The following is an 18,920-nucleotide window of genomic DNA, read 5'->3' as shown; positions in this document are numbered from 1 at the left end:
TAAGCAGCACCCCAGCCTTCATCAACTGATATGGCCACAGACTAAGAGTCAAAAGCCAAGAGCCCTTTAGATTTTGCCAAAGCTCACACCTCTATTCAAGCGCCAGATGAAATAACAAGAGAAGAGGTACACATAGGTATGGTAAAGGTGTTGGCCCCCTAACTGTCCCAGCAACCTGGTATGCGATGAGGGCATATGGTACCAAAGCTACCAGGAAAAACAGGGCACTGCTATATCAAGGTGAACCAAAGAGTCCAGGACTCTGGACTCCATCTTTGTGACCTGTGCAAACTTTGGGCATTGTCAGGCAGAAATGGATTGTTTGCATTCCTCTAACCTCGAGGTGGAAAAGCTCTAAACAATAGGGAGTAAATGACCTTCCCGCACATCTTTATTGAAGCACCCCAGGCAGGAACTGACAGCCAGCACCTTAATCCCATTAGCAATCAGTGTCCATTCATAGAACTTGGACCAACCCTCTTAGCATATCTAATTCACCTCCCAGCCCCATCTCACTTGCTCTTCTCCTTCTGAGAGACACTGGTCCTTTTCTCTGCTTCTCAGCGCTGCTATCATTTGGATATTTCTTCTGGATTGATAAATATCACCCTCAACCCCTCATATCCTTGAGTCCACCCTCTCTTCCCTTTAATTTCTTAGGTTTTTGGGTGTATCAGGTGTGTAATTTTGTTGTGGTGTGTGTGTTTAAACTATTTTTAGTAAAACCATAAAACTTCGAAACTATGCTTCTTTATTTAAGAGCCTTTCCACTGGTGTCCTCATCCCCGTAAAAGCTGGTATAAAAGATCCTGTACCCCAACCTCTCACTAAGCTTAGTTTCCAGACACTAATTGCCTCATTTAAAAATGGAGACCGTCTAACAGGGCTAACAAAGGGACCCTGGATGACAAAGCAGATTTTCTTATTTTTATTTTGTTTTAACCATTACATACAGAGACACTGAGACTGAGACAGAGACAGACACACACACACACACACACACACAGAGAGAGAGAGAGAGAGAGAGAGAGCAATACTCAGTCTTTCTTTCTTGGATGGTGTACATCATCTTTCTATCAGCTCAGAATTTGGATACATGAGTTGGGGCATCAAACTCATTGTACACAGCCTTATTAACAGACCAGATGAACAAGTAACTATCTTTCTACAAGGTCTAGTGTTAATAAGGAACATCTGCATTGCTGTCCTTGTGATACAATTTGCATCTGATCTGTGCCACCATTTCTTGGGTGCATGCATTAAAGAGTGTTCTCTTTAATCAAGCACAGGAACTATACTTGTAATCCTGGCTGCTGGATCTAGGCATCCAGCCAGAGGAGCTGCACGTAGGGCTGTCAAAAAAAAAAAATTCGGTACAGTTCGGATTCAGCCGAATTTGACCCTTGTGGGTTCGGTACGTGCCGAAGTCCGAACTCCCCCGCTTCGGATCCCCGGTAATTCGGGGGGATCCGGAGTTCGGGGGAAAATTCGGCCCCAGCGTGCCTTCAGAGGGATTCCCTGAAGGCGCGCGGGGGCCCTTTAAACTGATCTGAGCCTCCCAGCTGGGAGGCACAGATCAGTTTAAAGGGCAGCCCGCCCCCCTTCAGCGGGCTACACTGGAGAGGCGCGGGCTGCCCTTTAAACTGAAATGCTCCTCCCGGCCGGGAGGTGCAGATCAGTTTAAATGACAGCCCGAGCCTCTCCAGCAGAGCCCGCTGAAGGGGGGCGGGCTGTCCTTTAAACTGATCTGTGCCTCCCGGCCGGGAGGCACAGGTCAGTTTAAAGGGCAGCCCGCGCCTCTCCAGCGGAGCCCGCTGAAAGGTGCGGGCTGCCCTTTAAACTGACCTGCGCCTCCCAGCTGGGAGGCTCAGATCAGTTTAAAGGGCAGCCCGCGCCTTTCAGCGGGCTCCCCTGAAGGGGGGGCGAATTTGCCGGATTTATTCGCGAACTCCCGAACTCGCTGAATTCGGCCCCCCCGGTTGCCCGCCAGTTTTGAGTTTGGATCCGTCCGAACAGAAAATCACCGAATCAGGGGAAATTCAGTTGATTTTCAGTTCGGACCGAACCGAATTGACAGCCCTAGCTGCACGTACTTTACACACATGCAGATTTTGATCCAGCAGAGAGATTGTCATGCCATGGCCTGCTTTTCCATGCAGACCTTGGTGCTGGCTCAGGATGATATTGAAACTCCCTGAATATTAAAGAGTAATTTAGATTCCAACCACTTAGAATCTTGTTTTGCTGTTTATATTACAAAGAAAACATGATAATCAGTATCAGTGTAAGAAAGATGTGCATACAGAAATTTTAGTACAATTTGGAAGTCATAAATAGGTTTCTAGCCAAAGAACACTTTTTAGATGACTTTAAAAAAAAAAAAACCCTATGAAATTAAACCAAACCAAAATAGACAATGAATCCCAATTAAAATTGCATTTACAGGTCCTAACTTGATCCAGGTTTCCACCCACTCTTTTGGAGAAGCAAGTAATTGTTTGATGTTGGTTTACTAACTGGCTTATAACTAAAGCAGAGACAAGATCCCAAAAATGTGTCAAATGACCTCAGAGGTTTGAGCGCTAGGACATTGGTGAGTCATTAACTTGATTTGATTGAAAGCATCCAAGAAATGTGTTTTTTTTCTTCCTTAATGCAAAGCAGGAGCAAACAATGGGCCCCAAACCTATAACTTCACAATTACTGATATTTTCCAAAAATACCAGCCCAGATTGTGGTCAGATCCAAGAGAATACTGCCAGTACTGCTTGCATGCACAGGTTATTTAAGCAAACATGAGACAAATCCTTGGGGGGGTGGGGGAGGAATATGTTGTCTCACGTTCAGAGAAGCAATCTTGAAATCATTTAGCATCCAGTCACCCCACCGACTTCAAAGTGGTTTACACCAGTGGTTTGAAGATTATGGGCACTCTCCCATCTCTTGTATCATGGTCCAAAGCTAAGTGATTTCAAGAGGCTTTTGGCTCCCCATCTAAATTCAGTCTAGGCTATGTCTTTTCCATCGGCTGGTAGTGAAAGGCTGAAACAGCCACTGCATAGATAAACTTACAATAAAGCAACTCTTCAGTCTCCCCATGCAGCCTTCCTTTTTGATGACCTGTATGACTGAGCTTAAGGTCTAGCATCTCCTTATTTTAGGATGGTAGAATGAACAAAGTACAGAACTGCAAGAAGGTATATAAAAAATGGGAGCGTCTTGTAAACTGCAAAATGAAAACTCCACCTGAATCCACAATATGGAAATGGGACAAGCATGTTGTAAACAATATTCAACATACCATTAACATGTATATGAATACACAAAAAATAAACAGTATAATTATAGAAATATATGAAACATCGAAAAGGAGTTTGAACATGATAAACTATGGATTGCCAGTCAAACTGCATTTCAAGTAGAATTTTATCAGACAATTTCTGTGTATTGAGTTTTAAAACAGTCACTAATGTAAAACAAAGAGACCAAGAAAGGTCTCTCACCCCTGCTGCATGCAAAATCTCTTCAAAGCACAGTTTGATTGGGAAATACTTAGCAAGGATGCAATTAAAAATGTTGATGCATAGAATTGCATTTAATTCTATCCACTAGCATATGAATACTGTGTAAAACTCTATTCAAAGTATCAGATTTAACAGTTTCAGTTGTACACATGAAACAAAAAGTGTCTCCCACAGTTCTGAGCTCTGAGATTTTTTAGTTCACAGATAGTTTTGATATTCACAACCACAAGCAAGCTGCAGAGAGAGGGTGAGCTGTTGCATCAATTGGTTGCACTGAAGCCATGTCCACAAGTTACAGTGGACACACATGTAATCTGTATGCAGAGTACATTAGATTTTCCTTTATACATGTGTTGATTAATTCTCATGTTACATTCAACCCATGTACAGCTTAACATGTGATTGAAACCCCACATTTATCCAGGTGCTGGTCCCTATTTTCCTTTGTAAAGTAAAAACATGTTGGCTCTTTCTTACAAACAGGTGTATACACATACATGCAGGTTGTATATGTGTTCACTATAAAATGTGAACAGGGCTTGAGACTGACTGTCTTGAGTAGTTAGAGGCAGTCTTACAGGGAGGATAGTTCAGCACCAAATGTGTGAAAGCCATCTCCCCCATTGAAAACAGCGAGGCTGCGCCTGCACCACCATTCCCGGCATCGGCGTACCGGGCCGAACCGGGATAGGAAGCCGCCTAACCGGCGGCTCCTTCCCCCACCCTGCCCCTGGAATGCCCCCCGAGCCGACGCGGCCACTCTACGCCATGGCCTGCGCCATGGAGAGGCCGTGCCGGCGGAGGGGCGAGGTGCAGTCCCGCTGCGCTCGGCTGGCGGGACTGGCCTCGCCACCAGCGTAAGTGCGAGTAATCACGCGATTACACACACTTACACTGGCGGCGAGGTCATGCCACCACCTATGCACTTTCGGCCCAATTCTCAGGAATGAGCTGTAAGTCAACAACACGCTTAAGGTTCCACTGCGAATCTCACTCCCTCCCCATTAGACTGTCTGAGAGACTCCCCCCTTTCTATTTGCTTTTTAATGTCCAGCTTGACGAATTCTGAACAGCATGAAAGTTTGCATACTGTGCTGTGTTATTTGGTTGGCATTAATAATATTAATAAAAGGCATTGCATGGCTATGTTTTTTGTTTGAGAATAATTAAGTTTAATTTAAAATACAATATTTTAATTTTTTGTCATAGATCGTTAACAAAAACACAGCAGTTTATTTATGCTGGGAAAAGTGAATATGTACCACTTCTCTATAATGAAGAGAATCAAAATCCCTCAAATATCGTTGACATGCCAGTAGGCCAATAATTTGGAGAAATGTTCCTTTATATTTGGTATCTTTCTGAAAATTTGTCAAAGGCCACAATTGGCAGCCTAGCCTGAGATGTGCAATATATCCACCCATCTGCCCATACAGATATGTTACATGCATCCAGCACAGACATTCTGGTCTGCAGTATGCTTTCCTATGTTAAAAAATCTGTCAAGCAGCCTGGGCACTTCAGGTCAATTTCACTATTTGTAGACATAATTACTCCTCGCCAAATGTGAGGCAATGGCATCATGACTTGTTTTTCATGGGTTGCTTTCATATTGATAATGTTATGGTGGCTGTGTTTCTTTCTGCCAGTTATGTGGACCACTGGCCAGAATACCAGCCTCGAACCGAAACAAGCCCCTCCCTTTACCTAGTCCTTTCAGTAATTAATTAGGAGTACTTAAGTACAATGGGAGAGAAAATAATCTTTTATTTTAGAAGTTAAGGCCTCATAATAGGAGTATGAATTTATCTATCTAGCACATTTTTATACAGCTCTGTCTCCAGAGTACTGTACATTGTTCTTCCTTCCTTATTCTATCTCCACAGCAACGTGAGACCAGTGTGACTTAGCTTCCTGGCAAAGTTGGGATCTGAGCCTCCCAGATCCTAGCCTAACACTGTCACCATTATACTGCACTGTCTCCAATATTTGCTTTCATCTGCTAGGGCTACCTCTGTTTTGTTAGTTCTGGATACCCGTCATCTATCCCTGCTGCACTTGTTCTTGGGTTACCTTTTGGATTGTTGGCTGCCCAGATATTTGGAACCCCTCAAGGATCAGGTTGGTGCCCAGAAAACTGCATGGATAGGTAGTTATTCCCCCTACTTTACCCTCTTGCTCTACCGGCCTCTCGCCTTCTTGAATGATACATACTGTGTGCACACCTGGAATATTTATATGTTAATGCAGCTGTTTCAGTACAGAGTATTATTATGGTATACTTGACATTACAGTGAGAGCTCGAGTGTGCTAATTATTCTCCTCAGTGAACTATCTCTGACTTCATCGGACTCAGGATCACAGTACTTCTTCCAAACTTGTACTAGGACTCTCATCACTTTGCCAGCAATCACTTCTACTAATTGTCTGTGTCTATGCCCAGATTCACTTAAGTCAGGTGTGAAACCTAAGCCAACAGTTCCTAAAAGTGAGATACAGTGGAAGGGAGGTCTTTTCTTTACACTTAGGTTACTCTGGTGTGGATTTGGGCCAAATGGGATGTGAGAGCCATTCACAGTGACATGTGCCTGGAGAATACGTTGTCTCCCAGACCAAGCGCAGTTTACAACCATGACTTCAACATTATGAAAAGGCAGCATCATGTCATGCAAACCTAAAATAGGTTCACTTTGATTCATTTTTATAGTACTTGAAAGGACACAGCTATTGGGAATGTCACGACAGAATCTTAAGAAAATTAATTCAATAATCCATGTCTTCTCATTCACATAGGATTATACAAATATTATCTTGTTTGTATGATAGGGCAAGAGTGACCGTTTTCAAGACATGTTTTGTGCTTTTCCTGGCTCTGGAGATGCTCTCCAAATTACTTAGCCTGGTTGCTACAGTATTCACTGACACAGGGAATTAAAGGGGTAAAACAGGACAAAGGAGAAATGGATAATTCCCTCACAAAAGGCCTCCATCAACAGTGCCTTTGAAGCTGTACAAAAGAAGAAGAAAAAACCTTTACCCTTGCTAGGCCATTAGCTGACACATAGCAGAAATCCAACTATTTCGATGCACACTCAAGCAGAGCTGTATTTTGCACAATTAGTCATTAAAGGGGCCAAAGTAAACAGGGTCTGGAGTTCTCCGTTCTCCACAATCACCACAAAACAAATCAGGCATTTGTAGCCTCTTGGTCCCTTTTCTCTAGAGAGCCCTGTTTATGTCCCTGTTTTCTTTAGTCACCAGTTCCAGTGCATTTGGCAAAACCGACAGTGTTTGCTGTGGTTAGGCCAAAGCAATTAGATAACATACAAAAAGGAAGCACACTGTGTTCACTACTGTAGAAAACATTTATTGGTTAAGTTGCTCCCTTCTTCAAGCTGTAAATATTTTGAGGCCAATCAAATATAACATTGCCAGTGGCTGAGGTATCTCTGTAACAGAGGTGCTACGTTATTACTTTCTAACATCATTGTTGTTTTATTTTTGTATTAACTCTCATCATATAATTATGATGGTTCAAACCTTACGTACTCTTTCAGACATTGCTTCAGAAACTTTCTTGACATATTTGGTGTTTTTCTTACAGCAGTGTGGAACAGTGATCTGACTAGTGAATGGGATTTTTCTCTTGTTGAATTGCGCTCCAGTTTTGTTTGTCATTAAGCTCCCTAGGTCACCATAATCAAGTCACTGGTCCAGAGATACCTCTATGGGAAAGTACACTGTGCAAAACTACTACTGAGTAGTGACGATGAAGAAGAGTTGGTTTTTATATGCCGTCTTTCTCTACCATTTAAAGAAGAATGAAACCAGCTTACAATCACCTTCCCTTTCCCTCTCCACAACAGACACCCTGTGAGGTAAGTGGGGCTGAGACAGTGTGACTTGCCCAAGGTCACCCAGCTGGCTTCATGTGAAGGAGTGGGGAAACAAATCCAGTTCACCAGATTAGCCTCCGCCACTCATGTGGAGGAGTGGGGAATCAAACCTGGTTCTCTAGATCAGACTCCACCGATCCAAACCAGTGCTCTTTACCACTACACCACGCTGGATCTCTTCATGATGCCATGAAGTTCACAATGAATATGTTGGACAATGGGATGTACCTGATTTGACAACGGTAGTCAGAGTGAGCCAATCCTCAGATTTAAGTTCAGCAGCAAATGGTTCAAATGCCCAGTGAACAGGCTTACAACTGCACAGTAACTGTGCTGACTAGCTTAAAATTTTTAACCTTATTCAGTAACAGACAGACTTAGTGACCTTGTGAAAAAGGCTGTTCTAGATCAGTGGGAAGTGGAGTGGCAAGTCCTCATCACAGGAATGGAGGAACATGGCTATGCAAATGGTTGTGTGCACTGAGCCAGAAGCTGGGTGAGATGGTGAAGCTGCTTTCTTGGCAGCTTACAGTCATTCTGCATGAAATGTCTGGAAGGACCATGCTGGCCTGGGTGTTAGATTGCTAAACTCTGACCCGTTGGGACTATTTAACAAAGATTGTTCTGGGGCCATTCCTTTCTTCACCTTGGTGTCATTGATCCATTATTACACAATGGTTCAATCTGATCTGAATTGCTTGAACACCTCTAGCAATTCATGTGGGCCATGTGGTGCCAGAGAGAGGTTAGTAAACCCCCCTGTCCTTCCATTCACATGTGTGTAAAACACAGAAAAAAATGTAAAAGTGAGGAAAGCTACACCAGTGGGTGGAAGTGTGGACAACAAAGTGTGTTGGAGGTTCTTTTTATTTTAGTTTGTTATTTTGAGGGAAGGTCCCTCAGGAGGATGGCCTTGGGTTGCCCATCTCCAGGTGGTGGCTGGAAATCTCCCACTATTACAACTGATCTCCAGCCAATAGAGGTCAGTTCACCTGGAAAAATGGCTGCTTTGGCAATGGGACTCTATGGCATTGAAGCCCCTCCCCTCTCCAAACCCCGCCCTCCTCAGGCTCTGCCCCCAAAATCTCCAGGTATTTCCCAACCCAGAGCTATCAACCCTAGGATGGTCTAGGCACTCTCCCTCACACCCTTCACTGATGTAGAATAGAAGGGGGGCTAGTGGGGAAGGAGGGAATTGTCAGGAGGTAGCAGACAAATACTGGGTCGGCTTTGAAGCTGAAGCTGTAACAAAACTGCTCTCATTCCTCCAAGCTTTAGCACATGGATGTGGCCATTTTGGCACTAATTACTTTGTAGTTTGCTCCAGCTTTAGAACTTTTAAATACCTGAAAAACAGGTATGATGGCAGAAACTAAAAGTTCCATTTGATTGGCACTCGTGTAAAAAAGTATTTCTTTTTGTCCATCCTGAATCTATTGCCCATCAGCTTCATTGGATGTCCCCAAGTTCTAGTATTTTTGGGAGGGAGGAAAAGTTCCCTTTGTCAGCTCTCTCCACCCTATGCATAATTTTATAATCCTCTATCATGTCCCTCCTTAGTCATCTGTTTTCTAAACTGAAAAGCCCCAGACTCCTTAGCGTCTCCTTATAGGAAAGGTCTTGTCTGACTGACCTTCTCACTGCAGTCTTCATAGATACATGGGTTCATGCCCATCAAGGTCTCTCTTCTCTCAGCAATGCCTTTGCAAGGGTCATAGACGACTGCTAAAGGAATGGGGAAATGGGGCAAGATCTACTTCTGCTAGCAGAATCATGGAAAGATGGAATGCAGTACTATGAGTATTGTTGAGAAGGTGCAGAAAAGAGCAACCAAAATGGTCAGGGGACTAGAACAACTGCCATATGAGGAGGGGTTAAAACGCTTAGGGCTGTTCAGCTTGGAAAGAAGGCGGTTAAGGGGAGACATGAGAGTGGATAAGGATAAGCTTTTCTCCCTCTCTCATAATACTAGGATGTGGGGTCATCTGCTGAAGCTGGAGGGTGATTCAAAACTGATAAAAGGAAGTATTTCTTCACACAATGCATAGTTAAATTGTGGAACTCCCTGCCCAAGGATGTAGTGATGGCTGCCAACTTGGAAAGCTTTAAGAGGACATGTTCATGAAGGAGAAGGGTAGTCATGGCTACTAGTAAAAATTGATACTAGTCATGATGCATACCTATTCTATCCAGGATCAGAGGAGAATGCCGAATATATTAGGTGCTGTGGAACACAGGCAGGATAATGCTGCTGCACTTGTCTTCCTTGTGGGCTTCCTAGAGGCACCTGGTTGGCCACTGTTTTAACAGACTGCTGGACTTGATGACCCTTGGTCTGATCCAGCATGGCCTTTCTTATGTTGTTACAGTTCTTGCATTGAGTGATTGTCAGGTTTGTTTCTTCATGAGAGAGATGCTGCGGGCTATGCTTAGGATACTGACAAGCTTTCAAGGCTGAGTGCAGTAGCACATCTTAGTGAGACCATAGGTCAGGCTGACAGTAGGCTCAAGACACGTAGTACTTGCATGAAACAAGAACCTGCAAATCAGACTCCTCTGTAAAATACTAACTATATGTTGCCACAGATGGAGAAGTCATTTTCTTGTCCTGATTGATCTTATTCCCTACAGTGTATTGAGGCTCTGCCTGACTCATAGCTGCTTTCAGACCAAGTCATAAAGCACAGAAAAGGCAAAAACTAAATTGCAGCGTTTTGAACTCCATCTCCCTGCAGACTGATTCTCTGTTCTTTCTCTTGATTTGATCACCTCTCTTCCTCCTCCCCTCCCTGCAATTGTCTGATGCTTAGAAAATATGTTCTGGACTAGAGGTGCACTGCAGATGGGTAGAGAGAGACTGCAGGCCAAAAAAATCTATCAGGGTTTCTGCAGATCAAGGCTGGCATTTCTAAGAACAAATTGTGGTCCCACTTGGCTCATTACAAACTGGAATGCAATTCTGCAATCACCAGAGAAAGCTCTGAAATCTGCCCAGACACCCAGGGAATGGTTCCAACACATTATTTCTTGCTGCCTTGTGATGTACAGAGGATTTGTTCCGAACTGCCTTTGGCCTAAATCTTTGCACTTCCCTGTTGACTCCACTCACTTCACTTAGGCCTCTCCTTTGACTCTATCCCTGAATCTATCTGGGAGGCCCACGGTCCAGAATTGCAATTTTCTCTCTGACAGCACACTTGCAAGTCACTCCAATGACAAAAAAAGGGAAAGAATTTTCCCCATTTCTATCCTCAAGTCATAAATGTTTGAAATGTCAGGAAACAGGTCAGAAAAAAAATTCCTTGGATAAAATCTAAGAAACTCAGCTACCTCCAGTGGGGAGGAATATTTGTAGTGCATGTGTGCTTATACTCTGAAGTGAGAAGGTTGTGTGATGGTAGGGTTGCCAGCTCCAGGTTGGTAAATACCTGGAGATTTTTGGGGCGGAACCTGAGGAGGGTGGAGCTTGGAGAGGGGAGGAACTTCAATGCCATAGAGTCCAATTGCCAAAGCAGCCATTTTCTCCAGGTGAACTGATCTCCATTGGCTGGAGATCAGTTGTAATAGTGGGAGATCTCCAGCTAGTACCTTGAGGTTGGCAACCCTAGTGATTGCCAATGATATTTATTTACTTCACTTTTCTTTGATACTCCACTTTTCTTTCTAACAGGGACCCAAGGTGGCTTACAACATTCTCTCTTTCTCCATTGTATTACCACAACAACCCTGCGAGGTAGATTACTCTGAGAGTGTGTGACAGTAAACTTCCACTGCAGAGTAAAAATTAAATCCTTGGTCTCCCAGATCCAGTCTGACACCAGAACCAGTAGAGCACACTGATATGTATACAACAGTGCACAGATGAAAACATTATGCCAATCTTTGATGCAAGTGGATCTTTTCAAACTATTGCAGGAAGTTTGTATATCACAAGGTCCAATTTATATCTGTTTTTGTGTGTCTGTACATACAAAGATACATATGCTGTTCACATTAAAAAAACTTCCCTTTTATTAAAAAAAATCTTAAGGAGGAACAATACTCAATTTCTAATAGAATATTAGTGTATACACATGGATAGACCTGTAGCCTGATAAAGTTCAACTACTAATTAAAATTCTTAGGAGAGATCAAGTATTGAATAGAGAAACAAAATTACATTTAGATTCTGCTCACTGGTACCATCATGACAAGAAAGGAAATCGCAGCAGATAACCACTGATAAAACTCTGGTTGGAGTTAAGGCACATATTCCAAAGACCAGAAGGCTTGAAAATCTGTTTTGGTTTTTTTTAATGCAAGTATCACTATGCTATTTAACCATCTTACTTCTACGGAATTTATTTTTTAGGTTCTTATCTTGCCCATTCCTCCAAGGTGCAGAGGTTCATATATATGGTTATTGTAAGGGTCTGTAAGCTTTTGCTTTGTGTGCTCCCCCCCCCCCCCGGGCTCATAAAAGCAGCCTTTCTTTGGTTCAGGCGCTGCGTCCAGCAGGCCCCAGGTTGGAATGTCTCTTCCCACCATCCACCTCCCTTGCTCTTTCCGACTCCCTCCCACCAGCTATGGCCTTGGTGTGTAGATAGCAATAACGAGCTTCCTGAGATCTTTGATGTTCCTGTACCATGCACAATTATCTCGTAGATTCCCATAACATGCATTTGACATCTGCTTCCCTGTAGGGGTTATAATTCTGTCTTTGTGAAATTGCTAGCACTTGCAACTTTGCCATTGTAGGGCCTATACTAACCTGAAGCTTCCAATAAAGTTCCTTGTTTCTGCATGACCGTCTGAGCAAGTGATTTTATGGAGTTTGCACAGGGAGGTTGGGAACCCTCACATTAAGTTGCAAGTCATCTGCCTCGTTGTCCTGCTCCTGTACCGTTCTTGGACAGCTATGGCAGGCAACGGTGATGACAACGACAAGAAGGACAGCACTGTACCCAAGCAGCCCAATCCGGCCCCTTCGGAAGGGAAGTCGACTGGGAAGACGCCCAGTGGAGCTGACTCAGGATCGGGCCTGGGTACAAAGCCCAAGTCCACCCGCTTGAATACCTGGCTGGAGTCTCCCCGGGATTGGTCGCTCCCACAGAGCGACGCGCGGTCACGACGGACTGCGGTTCACGGGTTGGGGTTCGAGGACGATCCCGCCCGAAAGGAAGCCCTGCTGCTTCACCAGATGGATGAGGAGCGCAGCGCTGGCAGGAGGAGCGCCAGGAATTACTGGACCGGATGGATGCCATGAACGCGGTGATTCTGGACATGGCTCAAACCATGGACGACCTGAAGGTTCCGACGCCACCCGTGGCTCCGGCGGACGGAGGGCAGCAACCAGGCCCACCTGTGGCTCCCGGACCTCCCATCCGTCCCGCTCCACCGGCCTGCCGAGACCTGAAGATCACGTATGACGGGTCGAGTGACCAGCTGACGTTTTTTATGGTACAAGTGGACATTTTAATGCGGGAACAGGCCTGGACCTTTACCTCGGAAGAATCCCGGGTCCAATACGTGGCGTCTCTTCTACAGGGTGAGGCGGCCGCCTGGATGGTACTGCAGTATGAGCTCCGCTCCCCGGTCTTGCGAAGTCTTGATGACTTCATGATCGCCCTTTGACACCATTTCGAGGACCCGCATTTGGGTGAGCGAGCAAAAACCGCCTTGCTACAACTGCGTCAAGGGACTAAGTCGGTCACGCAGTATGCAAGCGAATTTCAGTCGCTCTCGAGTAAAATTTTGGACTGGAGTGAAGCTACCAGGGTGCAGTATTTCCGCGAAGGTTTGAACCCGGAATTGCAATACTGGGCTTTCATGCAAGGTAACCCTCCCGATGTTGAAGGGTGGGTTCGTCACGCCGCTGACATCGAGAACCGAAAGCAGCTGCTGCTCCTGTCCCGGCAACGCACCGGATGGGAGACCAAGACCCGTGGAGACAGGCCCGGCGGTCCGAAGGACTCTCGTCCCCCCTCGGGGGGAGGACCATTCATGACCGAACGCCGCAAATGCTTTGAGAGCGAGGCCTGTCTCGTTTGCGGGGGAAGAGGACACTTTGCCTCTCAATGCCCTTCCCGACCCGGACGTCCGGGACCGTCTCGTCCGGCAATGACCGAACCTGAGAAGCCCCCTCCCGAGGGGCAACCTTGCCGCTGGAGCGGCGCACCGAGCCGACGGGGCGCACCCTCGGCATTGCATGCACGCACTGAGGTCGAAGCCTCGGGCACTTTTGGCCCATCGGGGCCACGGATTACAAATGAAACCTTTGACTCATCGGAGTCACGGATTACAAATACCGTGTCTGCTTCCTCCAGCGAGGAGGAGGACTGGGACATGCCGGCAAGAAACGCCGTCGGTCTGCTGTAAAGGGGGCTCCTCAGCAGACCGCTCCGAACGTTGTGCAAGGAGCTCCACTGATGGTAAGCGCTCAGGAAGACAATGTGTATGTAAAGGTCAATCTCTCGTTGCCAAAAGGGGGGCCCACGTTAGAATTTACGGCCCTAGTTGACTCGGGTTGTGCCCGCACCCTGATAAGCGAAGAGGCTGCCCGACAATTGCGAGTTAAGCGAAAGCGGCTACCTGAACCCATCCGCTTTTCCCAGATGGATGGCAGTGACTTTAAAAAGGGGCCTGTTACTCACCGCACCGCTGCGGTCGTCATGGCCATAGGGGAGCATTGGGAACGGCTTTATTTTACTATCGCTCCCATTGCCGCACCCGTTGTTTTAGGGATGAACTGGTTGCTGGGGCTTAAAACTCCCGCAGCCGCCCTCGTGGGGGCCCCTTCTATCAAAGCTTCCCTGCCCCAGCTCCCCAGCGAGTATTCCCAGTTTGCCGATGTGTTTGACGTGCGGGAATGCGACGAATTGCCCCCCCACCGGGAGACGGACTGTGCTATTGAAATAGTGGGGGATGGCAAATTATCCAAAGGGAAGGTCTACCCCATGAGTCCTAATGAAAAGGCGGTGTTGCGAGAATATTTGGACACCAATTTAGCGCGGGGCTTTATCCGCCCGTCAAAGGCACCATACTCGGCCCCCGCCTTCTTTGTCAAGAAAAAGACGGGAGACTTAAGACTGTGTATTGATTACCGTAGACTGAATGCTGTCACTCAGTCTAATGCATACCCCCTTCCTCTCATTCCAGACCTTCTCGCACAATTGAAGGAGGGCCGAATCTTCACCAAATTGGATTTGGTGGAGGCCACCGTGTCCGCATACGAGAAGGGGACGAACAAAAGACTGCCTTCTCAAGTTGTTTTGGAATGTTTGAGTATTTAGTGATGCCGTTCGGACTTTCGGGGGCTCCGAGTGTATTCATGCAATTGATTAATGAAGTACTTCATGATTTATTGTTCTGCGGGGTGGTGGTTTTCTTGGACGATATCCTCATTTATACGAAGACCATGAAGGAGCACGTACAACTGGTGCGCGAGGTGCTGCAGCGGCTGAGCGAGCACAAGCTGTTTGCTAAGGTTTCTAAATGTGATTTCCATCAACCCTCCATCACTTTTCTGGGGTATGTGATTTCCCACCAAAGCTTAGAGATGGACCCCGAGAAGGTTCGGGCGGTAATGGAGTGGGACCCCCCCCCCCACGCGCAGACATTTGCAGCAGTTTTTGGGCTTTGCTAACTTTTACCGAAACTTCATCCCTAACTTTGCCCAGGTAGCGCTCCCTCTCACTTCGCTCCTGCGTACAAAAGGGAAAGGGGCGGGAGCCGCCTTGCCCTCTGCTAGGTTGCAATGGACTTCGGACTGCCAGCAGGCTTTCGATACGCTCAAGCGGCTTTTCTCGTCCGAACCCGTTCTCGCACACCCTGATTGTGAAAAACCTTTTGTGGTCCAGGTCGATGCTTCTGACGTTGCCATGGGGGGGGGGCCCTCTTGCAACGTGACGAGAACGGTCAGCTGAAACCTTCTGCCTATTTTTCTAAAAAGTTCTCCCAATCCGAAATCAACTGGGCCATTTGGGAGAAGGAAGCCGCAGCTGTTAAACATGCCCTCACCATTTGGGGGCATTTCCTGGAGGGGGCAGAGATCCCTTTTGAAGTTTGCAGCGATCACAAAAACCTGGAGCTCACCGCGAAACAGATTCGTTGGGCACAGTTTTTTGCCAAATTCCGCTTTGTCCTGAAACATGTGCCAGGAAAGGACAATGCGTTAGCGGATGCTCTTTCTAGGCTCCCCCAATACCGCAATGACTTTGACCGGCCGGTAGATTTCTTGTTTACCCCTGAACAGAGAGGGGAAGTCTCGGGACTTGCAGTAACCACCCGGTCCCAGTCCCACCGCCAGGATTTTCCTCCACTCAAAGGAGTCCCAGAGGCTTTTCAACAGCGGCTCCGGGACGCTTCTCTGAGGGAGGCGGATCAGTAGGTTCTCCCCGCAAATCTCGACCGACAGGGCTCCTTTTGGTTGCAGGGGGGTAGGCTTTATGTCCCCGAAGTACTCCGAAAAGAGGTGCTGGGAATGGTCCACGGGGCCAAACTTGCGGGGCATTTTGGGTTTGTAAAGACTTTGCATTTATTGCGGCGTCAATTTTGGTGGCCAGGTATGAGAGCCGATGTGGAGTTATACGTGCGCAGCTGCCCCATTTGCGCCACTGCCAAAAAACGAATGGGAAAGCCCCCTGGACTCTTAAAGGCTCTGGAGACCCCAACCATGCCCTGGGAAGTAATCGCCATGGATTTTATCACTGATTTGCCCCCAAGTCGGGGGAAAACTGTACTGTGGGTGATAACAGACTTATTCTCTAAACAGGTTCACTTTGTTCCTTGTGCGGGGCTACCATCGGCCCAAAAGTTGGCTAAACTGTTTATTAATCACGTGGTGAAGTATCATTCGATCCCGAGGAAGGTCCTCTCCGACAGAGGGGCCCAATTCGTTGCCAAATTCTGGAGGGCCTTCCTAAAAGTCATGGGGGTGGAGGAACAAGGACTCTCTTCAGCCTACCACCCCCAGAACGATGGTCAGACCGAACGTGTCAATGCTGTGGTAGAATGCTATCTAAGGTGTTATGTCAATTACCGGTGGAGTTGGAACTCCCCAAGTCTCTTCGAGGGGTACATCCGGTGTTCCACATCAGCCTACTTAAACCGTACATCGCTGCCCCTCACTTCCACCCCCTCCCTAAGTCCGAAATTCCTACGGTTGTGGGGGGGGGGAATCGCATCTTGAAGTTTCTAAAGTATTGGACTCTAAGCTGAAAAAGGGAAAATTGTTCTATCTGATTCGCTGGAAGCACCTGGGGCCCGCCCATGACGAATGGGTGGCCGCTCCCCATGTGGCGGCTCCCCGCCTGGTTCGAGAGTTTCATTCTGCCTATCCTGACAAGCCTTGTCCACCCGGACTCGGGGGAGGGGGGCCTTAAGGGGGGCAGAATGTAAGGGTCTGTAAGCTTTTGCTTTGTGTGCTCCCCCCCTGGGCTCATAAAAGCAGTCCAGGCCTTTTGCCTTTCTTTGGTTCAAGCGCTGCGTCCAGCAGGCCCCAGGTTGGAATGTCTCTTCCCACCATCCACCTCCCTTGCTCTTTCCGACTCCTTCCCACCAGCTATGGCCTTGGTGTGTAGATAGCAATAACGAGCTTCCTGGGATCTTTGATGTTCCTGTACCATGCACAATTATCTCGTAGATTCCCATAACATGCATTTGACATCTGCTTCCCTGTAGGGGTTATAATTCTGTCTTTGTGAAATTGCTAGCACTTGCAACTTTGCCATTGTAGGGCCTATACTAACCTGAAGCTTCCAATAAAGTTCCTTGTTTCTGCATGACCGTCTAAGCAAGTGATTTTATGGAGTTTGCACAGGGAGGTTGGGAACCCTCACAGTTATGCTCTCCACTATTTTATCCTTATTACATCGCTGTGAGGTAGGTTTCGATGACTGTCCCAAGATGACCCAGACCGAAAATGCATGGTCGCTTTAGCCTGCTTTATTTCCTGTTTCAGCCAGGATTCAGCCAGGATCGAACGCATGCGTTTCGCCGAACGTGCGTTCGATCCTGACTGAATCCTGGCTAAAACAGGGAATAAAGGTGGCTAAAGCGACCATGCGTTTTCGCCCCCAGTGAATTTTATGATTCGGTAGTGATTTTAATCCAGCTCACACCCATCCTAGTTTAATACTCCAATTACAACATCATAGTGCTCTTCATGCTTTTTCATGTTGTATCAAGTCATGGGAGGAGGACACATGCCAAGCCTATGAGATGTTCCCCTTTTAATGTGTTAGTGAACTTTCAGAGCTGCTTTTTCTTGTAATTTGAAAACAATTACAGAATTACTCCAAATAACAGAGAAATTAAGTTAGTAAGGCAGTAATCATGATATAGCAATGCATAAATTTGTGTGGCCATGATGCCATTGTGCAAACTCGAGGACAAACAAAAGGATAATTCCCTCCAAAATGCCTTAGATGCAGTTCTGAAACACAATAAGAATCTGGCCATTTCCTTGAGTAGGATCTGCATGATACCTTCAGGCTGCTTCCTTTGTAGGAAGAATCTCAGTAGTCCTAGAGGAATTATATGGAATGGTTTCATTGAGATATTAATTAATTCGTATCTGCCACATTTATATTTCAGCCTTTCCTTCAAGGAGTTCAGGTTTACTTACTTGGGCCTCCCTTTCTCCATTTATTTCTCATAATAACCCTGTAAGAGGTTAGGCTGAGAAACTGTGTCTGACCCAAAGAATGGGGATTTGATTTCCCAGTCTTAGTCCAATACACTAACCACAATACCACACTGGTTTTCAAGTCTCCCATGAGTCCCCTGTTGGATACTGACCTGCATTTGGGATTAGCTAAATCTAAAATACTTTACAGATTCTTGTAAGAAAAATATATATAATGACAGGGAAAACCAGAGTTTTACCTCTCAGCTCTGTCTACAGCATTACTTTGCTACCCTGATGTTATCACTGCCTGAGCACAGAGTGAATTTTGAGTGCAGAGTGAATTTTGGGAGGTACAGAATCTGAAACCTGCCAGGGGAAGCAATTAGAGTGAGCTGTTATTAAAACAGTTGTATGGGAGAAAGCCTGTCACCGTATTTTCCACAAATATCACCAACTTGTCCCCTCAGCTGGCTTCAGGCTTCAGGCAGGTAACCCTGAAATGAAGTGTTTCATATCCCATTGTAAATCTCCCAAGAATTTAAAGCTATTTTTGGAAGGGGTAAAAGGCATTATTCAACTAAGCTAAGTGAATTGGAGAATGGTGTCCAACCTCATAGGTCTGCCTTAATTCCCAATGACATGAATAGGCTGCTAAAAACAAACACAATGATAAACGCGACCCCCGTCCGGCACATTGAGCAGGAAAGCAGGAAAGCACCATGTCGAGGAAAGCTTCATGTATTTAATGAATTTTTATGTCTATGAATCTTGCCTTGCAGTAGTTCAGTTTGGGCCCATCCAAGATTATGAGTTTATGGAGATCAAAGGCCTTCTATGCATGGCTCTTTCCCTTGTGATCACCCCCCACCCCAACTGCTTCGGGCTTTGTTT

The 18,920-nt window shown here is 46.1% G+C and overlaps 1 protein-coding gene across 1 annotated transcript in view; it reads right to left on the bottom strand.

The window, feature by feature from the left end:
- The window catches only part of TRABD2B (TraB domain containing 2B), a 369,519-nt gene that overhangs the window by 32,594 nt on the left and 318,005 nt on the right, over positions 1–18,920 (bottom strand). The gene's annotated exons all lie outside the window — the stretch shown is intronic.

Source organism: Euleptes europaea, chromosome 2, assembly GCF_029931775.1.
Source record: "Euleptes europaea isolate rEulEur1 chromosome 2, rEulEur1.hap1, whole genome shotgun sequence".
In the NCBI taxonomy this organism is placed as follows: Eukaryota; Metazoa; Chordata; class Lepidosauria; order Squamata; family Sphaerodactylidae; genus Euleptes; species Euleptes europaea.
This window is presented reverse-complemented; position numbering and strand designations above follow the sequence as displayed.